The sequence below is a fragment of the Echiichthys vipera genome (genome assembly GCF_963691815.1).
Source record: "Echiichthys vipera genome assembly, chromosome: 4".
Classification (NCBI taxonomy): Eukaryota; Metazoa; Chordata; class Actinopteri; order Perciformes; family Trachinidae; genus Echiichthys; species Echiichthys vipera.
The window spans coordinates 13049479-13062824 of record NC_139829.1 but is presented as its reverse complement, the minus strand read 5'-3'; the positions used below and the strand labels follow the sequence as shown (position 1 = coordinate 13062824).

Below are 13346 nucleotides of genomic sequence, written 5' to 3'. Positions count from 1 at the left end.
CATACTATTGGACATATCAGTTTAATTCAGTTAAACAAGACGCCATACGTTAAGGACCAGTTTGGTCAATGCCAGAGATGTTACACAAAACATGAGATGTCACTTTAACTGAGCACAGTAAATGGCGGTGTTAGGGTCAATATTGATTCTTAAATCCCTCCATAATGTAATCAAACATCTACCCTACACAGGGAAACTTGTGTGTAGATTCATAAAATGTGTTGACAAGAGAGAGACCACGATGACGGCATACTGTCCCAGAAACCATGACCCATGAGATGGTGAGAATGTGGGACAAGTAACCTCTACCCTATCAATCAAGTTAGGTAACGCTGCTGATCAACACAATGAGAAAAACCTGGGTTATCAATACCAAAAATAAAAAATCTTGAATTACAGTAAAGACATTCAGGCAGCTGCTTTTGCTTTAGGATTTTATTTCTGATTATTTGATGGGACAGCTAACTAGACTTTTAAATGACAGTTGACAGCAAACTATATCGATTTTTAAATGTTTTTTTAGAACGCCATCGAGACGGAAAAACTCTACACCATCAGCTGTCAACTGGCATGACACGTGCGCCGTACATTCATTTCACTTATCTTAAACAGAATCATTTACATTCGTACATGTCATTGTTCTACCTAGCGTGTTCCCTCACGCATGATAATTACCACTGGACTGTTTCTGACAAAGTGCCCTCACCTTCCAGCTTCACTGCTTTCCGAGGTGTCACATATCCACCACTTGCTCTTGCTGCTAAAGGCAGTAGGGAGGAGGAATGATTTGGCTAGAAATAGCAGTGTCACATGAGTGTGTGCAGTGACCAGTCAGCCAGCTGCTCATCCTTACATGGAGCCCTGCCCCATTCGTACAATCAAACGCAAACAGGCGGTAACATAATCAACAAAACAGTGTGGACCGGTGTGGACAGGTCAATCATTCATCTCCGAGACTTGTCACACCCTCTACCACACTAGAAGAGCAAAGTTAAAATGGACACGTGAGCTCACACCTGTTCAAACATCACGATATATACAAACTCAAAGAGGAGCTTTCACAAGGACAATAGAAACCTCTGAGCCCCTTTTCCCATAAGAGAAAACAAAAAACACATGCAATTTATGAGGTTATGTCTATAGAATTAATTGAGAAAATATTTACACAAAAAAAAAAAATCACAAAATTGAAAAGTGCATTTTTCCAGATCAGCTTTTTGCACAGAAGAATTAGCCCACCAGTCTAAAGTGGATATATGATGGTAATGTTCAGGTTCATACTTGTTTTTTATGTTTCTACTAGAGCATGTTTAGATGTTTTAATGCTCAAAAAACCCATTTATCACATACTGTCTGACTATACCTGTATTCATCCTCTGTCCGAAATGCTTTTTATTCCACTTTTTACAATATGCGACCTTGAAACATTTAAGAGGAAGAAAATCATGACAAATGTTTTCCCAATTTTACCAAACCTCCCACTGAAAAAATACTAAACTACTAAAACTAAATATGTTGACATGACCTGAGCGATCATTCCAAATACCACATGTAACTTTTTCCATGGTTCTCTCTGTAGCGGGGCGGCAGTAGCTCAGTCCATAGGTACTCGGCCGGGAACCGTAGGGTTGCCGGTTGGCGGGAGAGGTTCCAGTTCATCTCCTAGGCACTGCCGAGGTGCTGTTAAGCAAGGCACCGAACCCCCAACTGCTCTGGGCGCCGATCCATTGGCAGCATGCCATTAATTGCATGTATATAGGTCCTGTTTGTGCATGTATTTTCGGCCTGTGTGTGTGTGTGTGTGTGTGTGTGTGTGTGTGTGTGTGTGTGTGTGTCATGAATAATATAATAACAGAGGGAAAAAGTTGAATTTTTCCCCTTGAGGGATGAATATCTCTTTCTCTTTCCTAATAGTGCTTTGACATCAAAGTTTTCCAAAGCCTTGGTGACAAAATCATGACTCATTAAAGTCAAGCAAGCCCTGAGTCCTGAACAAATGTACTTGAGTGAGAAGAACAGGGAAATAATGTCCAATTCTACCTCCCATAAATAAAAGCACAATGCCTCACAGTTCAGCAGTAAGCCTGTCATTAGCATAGTTAACACTAGGCCAGCACCCAAACAAGAGACGCTCTGTGTGACAGCGCTTTGATACAGACCGTGCCGCTTACAGAAGGCCACCAGAAACACTACAAAACGGCTCTCATGGCCCGAGTGGTGAGGACAAACGCAGCCAAAAACACACAACAGGTCAGCGAAAACCATGCAACTAGCATAAGCAGTCACACGCTAACAGGGGTAATAAATGGCTAATAGTTTACAAGACAGTTCGTATGAGTTTCCTTTTCATGGGAAGAATCTAGAGGTCTTTAAGGAGGCCATAACTTAAGGAATACAGGTTTCCTTGTATGCTTCACCGACCCCAATTTAAGTCAGGATCTCCTGCTTCAAAGCAACCAAGACGGGAAAAATAATGGGAAGCCTATGGTCGCCGGCGTGATTAAATAAATGAGTCAATGCTAACTGTAAATGCCGATATTTTTCAAGAAGACAGAAGAAAGCTTCAACAATACCACAAACATTCTGTGAAGACATGTCGGTAAAGAATCTGAGCATTATGAGCTATTAAGGCTCACTTTTGGGTCAAAGAGGAATGTAAGCCTGCGTGACAGTGTTAACAGGAGGACAGAGAAGCATTATGGGATGCACGCATTTTTATCGGTTGTAAGCTTGCCACTAGACAGGAGTTCCCTGAAACCAGCGGCATACATATACATGTGTACAAACCAAAAATGTTTAATTGTTTAAATGCAGCCTCAAGTATTTCAGCGTTTAGGCATCTTGGATCTAGTTAAATATTGGGAAATATCTGAAGTAGTGGTTTAAAAGTAGTCTAATTAAGAACTGAACTGTATTTTCCCCAAGCTTTAATAGTGCCCTGATCCTGAAGCAATGCTGAAATTAAATGAACCGAGAGACTCACGGAACTGTGATATTTGAAAAAAAAATTGCTATTCTGAAGGTTGTTTTCAGCATTTTGCTCCATCAGTTACAGCTAGCAGCTTGCTTATGTGTGCTTTTCTCAGCTTCCTTTAACAACAACAACGTCAACAACAACCCTGGCATGCAGACCTTTCCTGCTTTCTTCTATCCAGTGTACTCGATTCAACCTCTTTATAAAAAATAAGACACGCTAAGCCAGTTCTCCAGCATTGATTAGGACACACACACACACACACACAGTTATCATGTGATGTTGCCATGGCGAAGGAGGGCTCAGACATAACAGTGTGATTGTGCTCTGAAGTGCGAGGTGGGCCGTGATCAGAGAGACAGACTGTTCTCTGACTGTGACACTGCCAGCCCTGGTGCCAACTGCCTTTCCGCCCACAGTGACACAGACACGCCCACTCACAGAACAGCCAGCCTGCACAGGGCCCTACCGTCATGGAAACCAGAACCAAGTCCAGTGCATTTTTTTCCATACATTGCTTTTTCGCAAGGATCAAGGTCATGACTTCTTTTCTGTTAGAAAATGTGACTTGACTTACTTATAATCAATCTAATTTATTTGTCACATGAAATCATATCACGGTACAACTCCAGGAAATGTAATCCTGTCAGATCCTTTAATTTGATTGCAGAGCGTAGTAATAAATAGGGGTGTATGATCGGGGGAGGGATGTGCAGTCTTAGGTAGTGACCTTATTTAGGATTCTAATATCCTGTTGGTTGAAGCTCTTGCTGAGCCTCTGCCTGTATAAAACTAGAAGGTAAGTCTCCGCCAAGGCATATCCTATCTCACAATGTTAATGCAGCGTGAATTTTCCTAGTCTGGTACTAATTTTTCCAAGTATTCCGACACCACATGAATGCAGCAAAAATGTCCTATCTTGCAATGTTGATGAAAGTGAAAAATAAATTGTGTACTGTGATTCGGATTCACTCCCTAAGCACACGTTACACCCTTCCACCAAGTGTCAAAATGGGGCCAGAGGTTTTCTGCGATTCTGCTGAAAGACCAACACACAGACAAACCGAGCCTAGCAGATTTTATTACACTACATTGTAGGGCAGCAACTAACACTGATTTTCTTTACTGATTGCTTTTATTTAATGAATAATCCATCAATTGTATGGCTGTGTATAGCTGTGTGTGCTTGAATATTTCTTTGTGTATCTGTGTGTGTATATTTTTGGGGCTGGGAGGTTTGGGTTTTCATGTTTTTCTTTGTTGTTCATGTTTTGTTTTTTGTTTTGCTTTTATTTTCTGTGCTACTGTTAAAAGTATGAAAAGTGCCATATAATATAAAGATCGATTTGATTTGAATTATCTACCAATTAATCAGCTAACCGTTTAATCTAAATGAGACATGTCTACATGCAAGCAGGTCTGTGAGACTGTACCCAGTGGTGGTTTGAGATAAATGTTAGCACATTTGGCATGCTAAAATTTGCCGATTAGCAAAAAATACAGACTACATCTGAGGATGATAGGGATTTCATCAGTTTTGCAGGTATTTAGTCATCAGAGACCCAATGATGACACTACAGGGAAAGTAGGGATCAGTTAAATTATTGTTATCCATCCTGATGGGAACAAGAATGTCAGCAAGTTTCGTGTCAATCCATCCAACTGTTTTCGAGGCATTTCACTCAAAACCACAAATGTCAACCTTGTGATGGTGTTAGACAGGGGACAAAAGATTGGGAAAACTAATTCAGATAAGAGTTTTGGCACTCTGCCTCCTTCAGTCCAGGCTGGCACTTAAACCAACTGGGACAGGTGCTCCTAACCATGGCAATCACCTATAGAGGCCACCTAAGGGGGGGCTGTGACCACACAAGTCTGTAGGGGAAAAGTCGGGGGATCATCTGAGTCATTAGGATCCATCCTCTGGGGATCATGCAAGGCTGTACAAAATGTGATCTTAATCCATCTGATAATTGTTGAGATATTTCAGTCTGGAACAAAGTGGTGGACTGACCGACCCTGCCATAGCAGTGAAAATCTGTTGGTCTGACATACCGTCCATAGCTAGACCAAGACTTTAAAATCAGACAATACTTAACGAGACATCACACTGCAAGAATGGCAAAAAATATGTCTGAGGTTATTTATTACAATTACCAATTCATCCATCTAATTCTAAAATGCAGATAGAGTCAGGTCCAAGATATATATTAAGTTTTAAAAACAAAAAGGCAGCAAATCCCTGTTGTGCGATTACATTTCTTTCCAAATCAATCCAAAATGTATATGTTTGCTTTGTGTTTTTTTTTCTTTTTTTTAACTATTGACTAAATGATTAACAAATTGTTGCAGAACGATTTCCCAATTATGAAAATATGGCTTTGGAAGTGCAATCATGAATTAGACTCTGTAGACCAATCCTGTCACACTGATTGTCTCACAGGAAAAAAACATTGAATGCAAAGTCTTTGAGGAAAAAAAAAAAGGTGCACAGAGGGAGGCTGAAGTAATGTGGTGTGACCTGCTCGCCCATGGAAAACATTCTTGTCAGGAGCGAGAGGCCTCAGGTGAATTTAACATTGACCTGGAAGTATAGGTGGAGTCATAGATGGCAGAGCTTCTTAGAAACACAAACTGCCAGTGCACGTGTACTGGGAAGGCAAAACACACCTCTGTGAAAAAAAACTGGTCTGACTCTGCTTTCTCAGCATCGTGTTGAACATGATAACATTACACAATATACACATACCTCCCTTTTCTTCCTTGACAGCCAGCGTCAACGCAGGACTTCCAAAACACAGGCTTAAGCTGCCTGACTTCACTGCTGCTTAACTATGCACTGCTCTGTGTCTGTTATGAAGCATATGGATTTATGGGTTAGCATAAAAGAGAGACTATTGACGGTGTGGTCTAAGCTGTGGCTGCACCCTGTCGCCACTGAACTGCCAATTTAGCGTGAATCACTCCGCCTCGATTGTTTCCCCCCCCCCCAAAGGATTATACTCACAAAAGGGCAGGTCAAAGTACAGTCAAAATAAAAATCGAATCTGTCCCTAACGTTTCTGTGAACCTACCTTAATACCACAAGGTAGTGATAAAAAAAATGCAATTAAGGCTCAGTCAAAGGGAGGGCAACAATGGCGATATTACTTTTTTTCCTCTCAGCTGAAGCTGTCGGATGAGACAGAGTCACTACAGCGAGACTTGCTGGTGTTCAACACACAAATTTAACTGAAATGTGTGGAAAGCCGGCTTCAAATGCAAAAACAGCAGATTAAACTGTGTGTGCGGGTGCAAGAACTTTGATAAATCTCCTTTAAATACTTCTACAAATAGTGTATCTAAGGTATAAAGATAAGTAAAGCTGCAAATACATTCTAGTGCAAGTTTTTTTTTCTTCATAGATAAGTAGCTATGTTTTCTAAACAATGTAGCGACAAGACTGAGACTGTGCACTCATATGTTCACATAAAGCATAAAAGGTGTGTAAAAAGAGGGAAGTCATTAATCAGCCTATCTTATCATAAAGCACTTTCATGTCTTTCTTTATGGCTAGACAAGATACAGTGTACAATCAGTGTAAATGATTTGTCCAGTTCCCTAGCCCCTGCTGTGTAAAAGACCCGATGTCACCGTTTTGCAGCAAAGAGAAAACAACTGAAACATGGAGGTAGTTGCAGACACTGCCACATTCCTCTTCCTCACTTTCTTATCGTAATATGAAGATTAATCATTTACCTCTTCTGGCCGCTTGAATGCTATCTACTTCCACTGCCTGTTATAGTCCACAGGATAAGATATGTTTAGTGTGGGGTATATGGTAAATAAAAAGAAAATGATATGGAGATTGGATATGAAATTACAGGGAGTAGGCAAAATAACAGGAACATGTGACAATATAAAGTAAACTATAATAGGACTGGGCAGTAATTCAATATCATTTATAAACCACTTTCAATGGTATTTTATCGTGATGAAATAATAGTAACAATTATGTCATCTACATTGATAATAATGAGGATGATGAATGATGAATATTTTTAAGGAAGATTGTTTTGTTTTTACACGTTCACACTATTTGTGTGCAGGCAAGTAAATAGAGTCAGTGGAAATCAATATTCATTCATTCCTATTATAACAAGAACAAAACAAAAAATAAATGAATAAATAAATAAAAGGGGGACTGAGTGGTTAGAGTAGTCGCCCCATGTAAAGAGACTGGCTGCCCTCTCACCCCATTTCCTTTCTATCCCATATAATAAAAGGCTAGAAAAAACTACCAAGAAATATGACATGATTATAACACAGGAACACTATTTTAAAAATTATTGATACATTTTCCAATTTTTTTCTCCTTATTGATTCACAACTTATTGTGATGTATGTTGTCCACATCACCTGCAGTAACATTTTCAATAAAGAACTTTTAACAGTGCGGTATTTCTACTTTTACTTCAGCACCTCCTGTTATCCTTTCCACCCATCTACTGTATGTTGATCGCACATGTTCCAGTGTTTGTGATTTTTATTGTTGGAAAATCTAGTTATCTATCATGGTGACAAAGGAAGTGCCTTGCCCGAGGCTGGTGGGGTCCTCAGTAGCAGGGACATACTGTATGTCATAATGACTGCCTGGCTTTCCATCACAGATGGAACAGATCAGGTTTGGCGATGAAACAATGAGACCATCCACTATCAAGGTAGATACGCCAGTGACGTGACAACAAAAGCCCGAAGCTCAGTGAAGTGACCTGAGGCCCTTTAGAGATGTTTGGGATAGGCTAGTCCCAATGTATTATTATTTTGAGGCAATGGAGCGTTAGTGGCAGCAGTGCACAGTGCGCATGCCCAGTTGTCGACCCGCCTTGTCGTCAAACAGTGTCTGCTCGGCAAAGCTCAACAGAGTGAAATTAACTCGCGTGACTAGATTGGCTGCTCATTGAAAGCCGTGCACGCGTTGCCTTTCCTTTTTCAAGCTTGCCCACACTGGTCCTGACCGGCGGACGGACCAGCAGACTGTGCATCTCGCTTTGGGACGTGGAGTCACACAAACACGTGTAGCAGCAGCAGCAGCAGCAGCTCCATTCACTAGTATAGTTGCGCGCGACCACTGGCAACAAATCACGAGCACGCTAAAACAAAATGTAGCCACTCGCGGTGAAATGAAACATTTATGCCTGTCACATGAATACAAGTGATAACACTGCGCGGCTACGAGCTGCAGCGGCTGGTTTAAATACACGGACATGTCTGTGTTAAGATGTGTACACACTTACCAGGCCCCGTTCCTCCTCCTTTTAAACGCACAGACGCGCTCACACCACAAAGAAATGCCCGAAGAAAGTGGCCAAACAAGATAGGAACCCCGTCGAAGGGGAAAAGACACAGGGGCAGCGTTTTTTTGCGAGACAAAATGTACTTACCAGCGAAATAGGACACCACACAAGGGGGGAAATGCGCCGTTCCTCTCCGCCTCCACGCCTCTATCGCTGACTGTATTTTCCCAGAACCGTTCTCCGTAGGTTGCGTCGAAAATGTCACAGATTCCAGCAGTGCGACTGTCGTCCCCCCCACCGGTATGGTTGCCCCTCGACTCGGCCAACTCATGCGACCATGTTGCCCTGAGTGTCGCCTGCTGCTCTCATCCGGGCGTTTTCGGGATTGAAACGTCGTCTCAACACTGTTCAGGATGACAGCTAGATGAAGGAGGGGGGAGAAGAGGAGGAGGAGAGAGGAGTAGTGGTCAATCTGATAAGGGCATGGTGACACTATGTAGGGAGAGGAGGGGGGAATACACTTAATACCGTTAACGTGTTTAGGGATATCGCTCGATTGACATATTAGATGAAATGCATTCAAGCATGTGAAAGCATTTATCTTAAATCTGATTTCTTTTTAAATGCAGAATACATTGAAGTGATCAGCATACAAATGTTTTTATTTAACAGCAGGGGCATTTCCAGTGTTTAAACTCTGCCTTAAATGACACTCACATAACTGTATTTTTTTCCTAATATTTCTATAATCTTATAAAGCCTTTAGAAATAATAAGTAATAACACTTAACGCGTTTTCCCCGAGCAAAAATGAAAACCAAAACATAGTAACTAAGTGTACCTTCACCTCTAGTTAAGAGCAAACACATCGTGCAGTTCCCTCCCCAAAGTTTGCTTTCACTGTGGATTTTTTTTTATGGTGGAGACGTGCCGAGCAGAGGAATCCGCCTTGGCAAGTGGAGTCATTTTGATGGGAAAAATGGGTTATTTCAGCAGAATTCTCCCTTGACCTCGCCATTATTCTACGCCTCAGAGGTAAAGGATGGTTTGCGTGAACGTTATGATCACTGAGTCGACGGTAATGTTTAATCCGTCAAAAATATTGCCAGCTATTATGTCTGCGGCCACGTGCGTAAAGCATAAATGTGTTACGTAACCAGCCCAGCCAGTCAACAACCGTGTGTGTGTGTGTGTGTGTGTGTGTGTGTGGGTGGGTTGGGAGAGAGAAAGGAGGGGTCGCATGGAGGTAATTAAACCAGACGCTAGTGTGAAATTACTGTGCAAAAGCAGAGGTTTGTTAGTTTCATTAAAATATATAGAGTGATTAAACAACCCACAACAACCTCAAATGTTTTCAATTTGCACATTTTCACCTTTTCTTCTTCTTCTTAATAATTATATAGAAGCACGTGTGTGTGTGTGTGTGTGTGTGTGTGTGTGTGTGTGTGTGTGTGTGTGTGTGTGTGTGTGTGTGTGATCTGAGAGATTATTTCCCTTTTGAACTGTATAAATGCTTGTTGAGACATGACTTCTTCATTCAGCCAGTGTTTGGGTGGAACAACTGACTCTTACTAACCCTCTATACAGATTTTCACCCACGCCTAGCTCAGCCTGCCTCATTATTCCACATTGGACCTCACAGGCATGTGCACTTTCTCAACCTACACAAGGTCGCAGCCGTAACATATTACAAGGCAACACCACAAAGTATTTAGCCTGTTGGCCAACTCTCTATAAGCCAACATACACTCCTTAATCCAGCGGGGCTTTTCCTGTCATCATAATCCTGCAGTCTTGTAAGAGAATTGAATGCTCAACCCAGTGAGGATAAAATAACAATTACATTCAAATGTTATTGTTGTGTTTACATATCATTTCAAAGCCCCAAGTTCCTTCATCCCAGCCACATCATCCCTTAAAAGAGCGGCAAACACTCACAAGCAGGAAAAACAATATGTCTTGAGCCATAATAGACTTGACATTAACATGAAAAAGGGACTCTATAGTAATTGTACAACATTGTAGATATGAGTTACGAGCGTTAAACTATAGATTTCTTTAAGACACATCTTCATGAATGGTTGCCATACTTGAAATAATTAATTGAACCATGAGTAGTGCATTTAAGCTTGTCGAACTTCGGATCCATTACCATTGGTGGAAGAAGTATTGAGGTATTTTGCATTATTTTGCATACTGTACTCCTAAAGTGTAGAAATACAAGTAAAAGTCGTGCATTCAAACTTTTACTGACCTAAAGTACCAAAAGTAAATATACTCATAATTGCCTATTATAGTTAGTGATGCATTAATGTGCGCATCGCTTTAATGTTGAAGCTGGAAGCGTTTATGACTCTGGATATAAGCATCACAGCTTCTGACAGGAAGAGACTGAACAAACTGATTAGAAAAGCCAGCTCTGTCCTGGGGGTGCTTGCTTGACCCGGTGGAGGAGGTAGGTAACAGGACCACTGTCACACTGTTAATTTCCCCCTGTGGGACTAATAAAGGATCATCTTATTTTGTCTTATTTTAAAGTGGTTTTAATTACTTTTTATACTGCTGGGTAACCTTTTATAATATATCACAATTTATTAGTTGATTTATACTTTTTATTACTAACAGAGATAGATAGATAGATAATCCCTGGAGATAAAATCAATCAAAATACAATAACAATAGGTGCATAAAATACAATAGAATAAAAATGCAATAACAGGTAGATTAACAAGGCATACAGTGATAATCAAAATGTACTTGTGTGCAAAGAACAAGTAGTAAGAAAGAGAATGGTAATCAATAATCCAAAGTAAGCTTTAAAAAACATGTAGTGAATCATTACCGTCTACCCAGCAGCTATGTATAGGAGGAGCAATATATTAACTATTGTATAATTAGACGACTTGATAAAAGCAAGGAGAAGACTTGGGAAACATTTAAAGCATCAAAAACTGCCTAACCTCCTTTCTGGGTCTAATCTTATATGGAAACATTTCAAAAACTGTATCCCTGAATTGGTTCAAACCATGGACTGCACAAAATAAGTTCAACTTAGACCAAAGACCAAAATAAACTATGTTGGTGCCTGGTTACATCGATAATAGATTGGATCAATTTCTGAGTAAAGATGGCAAGACTTTGGGGCGGCCGGTGGCTGAGTGGTTAGAGCAGCCGCCCCATGTAAAGAGGTTGAAGGTCCGACTCCGACCTGCTGCCCTTTGCTGCATGTCTCCCCCTCTCTCTCTCTCTCTCACCCCATTTCCTGTCTGTCCTATATAATATAGATTGAAAAACGGCCAAAAAATTAATCTAAAAAAAAAAAAAAGATGGCAAGACTTCTAAGATGCAGTTTGTCAAATATTTGAAATTGGATTAAACTGTCTGACACATAAGGAGGATGAAGAAGAAGAAGACTTTATTGATCCCTGAGGGGAAATTACATTTTTCACCGTATTACACACACAGACAGTCCAGAAATACATGTAAACAGGACCTATACACGAATGATGTCAGAGTGTGGCTGCCCATGAAGGACACTCCGAGCAAGTTCTGTGCCTTGCTCAAGGGCACCTTGTCAGTGCACTGACACGTCTCCAGCTACCAGTCCACTTCCATATGATCCAAAAGCAATTCATTTTGGTTCAGAAGCTTGTAAAAAGAACTTTTTTTTCACCGCAGCACCTGTCAACCAAACACCGAGGGTCAACCGCTTGTGCCTCAGATGTACGGTCTGCTCTCTTAACAGTCACACAACAAATATCACAGCTTCATCACACTTACAGGAAATCGATCCTCATTTTTTCTTGCTTTCCTGGAGTCTTCTCATGCCATGTTGTATTCGGTTGGCAACTGCACTATTTACTATACAGTCTGTGTTGTTATAATAAACTGGATCAGAAAACCTTAAAATGTTGGGGTTTTGCAGCAGATCACATGCATGTTGCTATGTCAACAAATAATGTAAATTTTCTTTTTTCTGTTTTAAAGGAAAGTTTTTCGAGTTACGCAATTAACCTATGGATTGGCAAACAGTATGTAAAAGCCATTAATTAGGTAAACTGCAGCTTAGCTTTGTCACACGGGATAATGAGTACATTCTGTATTAGTCTCGTGTGCGGGCAAGCCTGGTTGGGTGCGGTGTTTACCACATTTTCTGAATACACTCCCACCACTCAAACAAACCTCTATTCTACATGTGTCATATGTACTTTAACCTTACCTATAACCTTTATGACTTCAGAATGATGTGATACTTGCATGTTTTAACAGGTGTTTTCTGTTATTTTTGAATTCTTGAATCTACATTTTAGATGTTATTTGTTTATGATACATTTAAGTTTTCTTTTCTTTCTTTACCAATGCTCCTAACTGAAGTTTTTAACACCAATATGCTGGAATCCAATTACATAACCCACAGTACTGTGATCTGTAAGTGTTTAGTCCTCACAGTAACCATGGTGTTACATCTGTACATTATCTCGCTTACACTGGTGACTTCAAATATAGCTGGTTCATGTTAGTTTGTTTGCTCACACGACTGCGAATATTTCACGTGCAGCCATTTTTGGTCATTTAGTTTGTGGTAAATTAACATGATACAGACATGGACACAAGATTTTCAGGTATTTCACATGAAATGTAAGAATAAGTGTGTGGAATAAGTGAATTCACATTTAAAACAGCATTTTGTTTGTGATTAATTTATGTGTGTTCAGACTTTTATCAAAAGTGTTATTTCATATGTGAAATGTCCCTAAACTACGTTCTCCCGTGAGAGAATTCATTGTGAAGTTTACAATGAAAACATGGATTTCATGTGTGATTTTCTTTTAAACATATGCTGCAAAACATCTTGTCTTCTGTCCAGGTTTTCCCACCCAGGTTAATTTGTCAATGACAACCAGTTAACAATGAACATATTTAACACAGATATTAACTTTTAGGTTTTTATATTAGACAACTTAACATTTAAGTTTGGTCTTGATTAAAGATTGGAAAAGTAAACCCTGACTTGAAGCATGAGACTGGACATAAACTCCAGTCAAAGTCATGTTCATTGTGCACCCACCCAGGCACCTTTCTTTTAGTTGCGTCATT

The 13346-nt window shown here is 40.3% G+C and overlaps 1 protein-coding gene across 2 annotated transcripts in view; it reads right to left on the bottom strand.

The window, feature by feature from the left end:
- slc20a2 (solute carrier family 20 member 2) overlaps nt 1–8634 on the bottom strand; it is a 41965-nt gene extending 33331 nt beyond the window's left edge. The window contains exon 1 of one of the 2 annotated variants that reach the window (XM_083912426.1): nt 8398–8634. The gene's annotated coding sequence lies outside the window, so the exon portion shown is untranslated. The other variant, XM_083912429.1, reaches the window with a different exon arrangement.
- Nucleotides 8635–13346: the final 4712 nt, after the last annotated feature.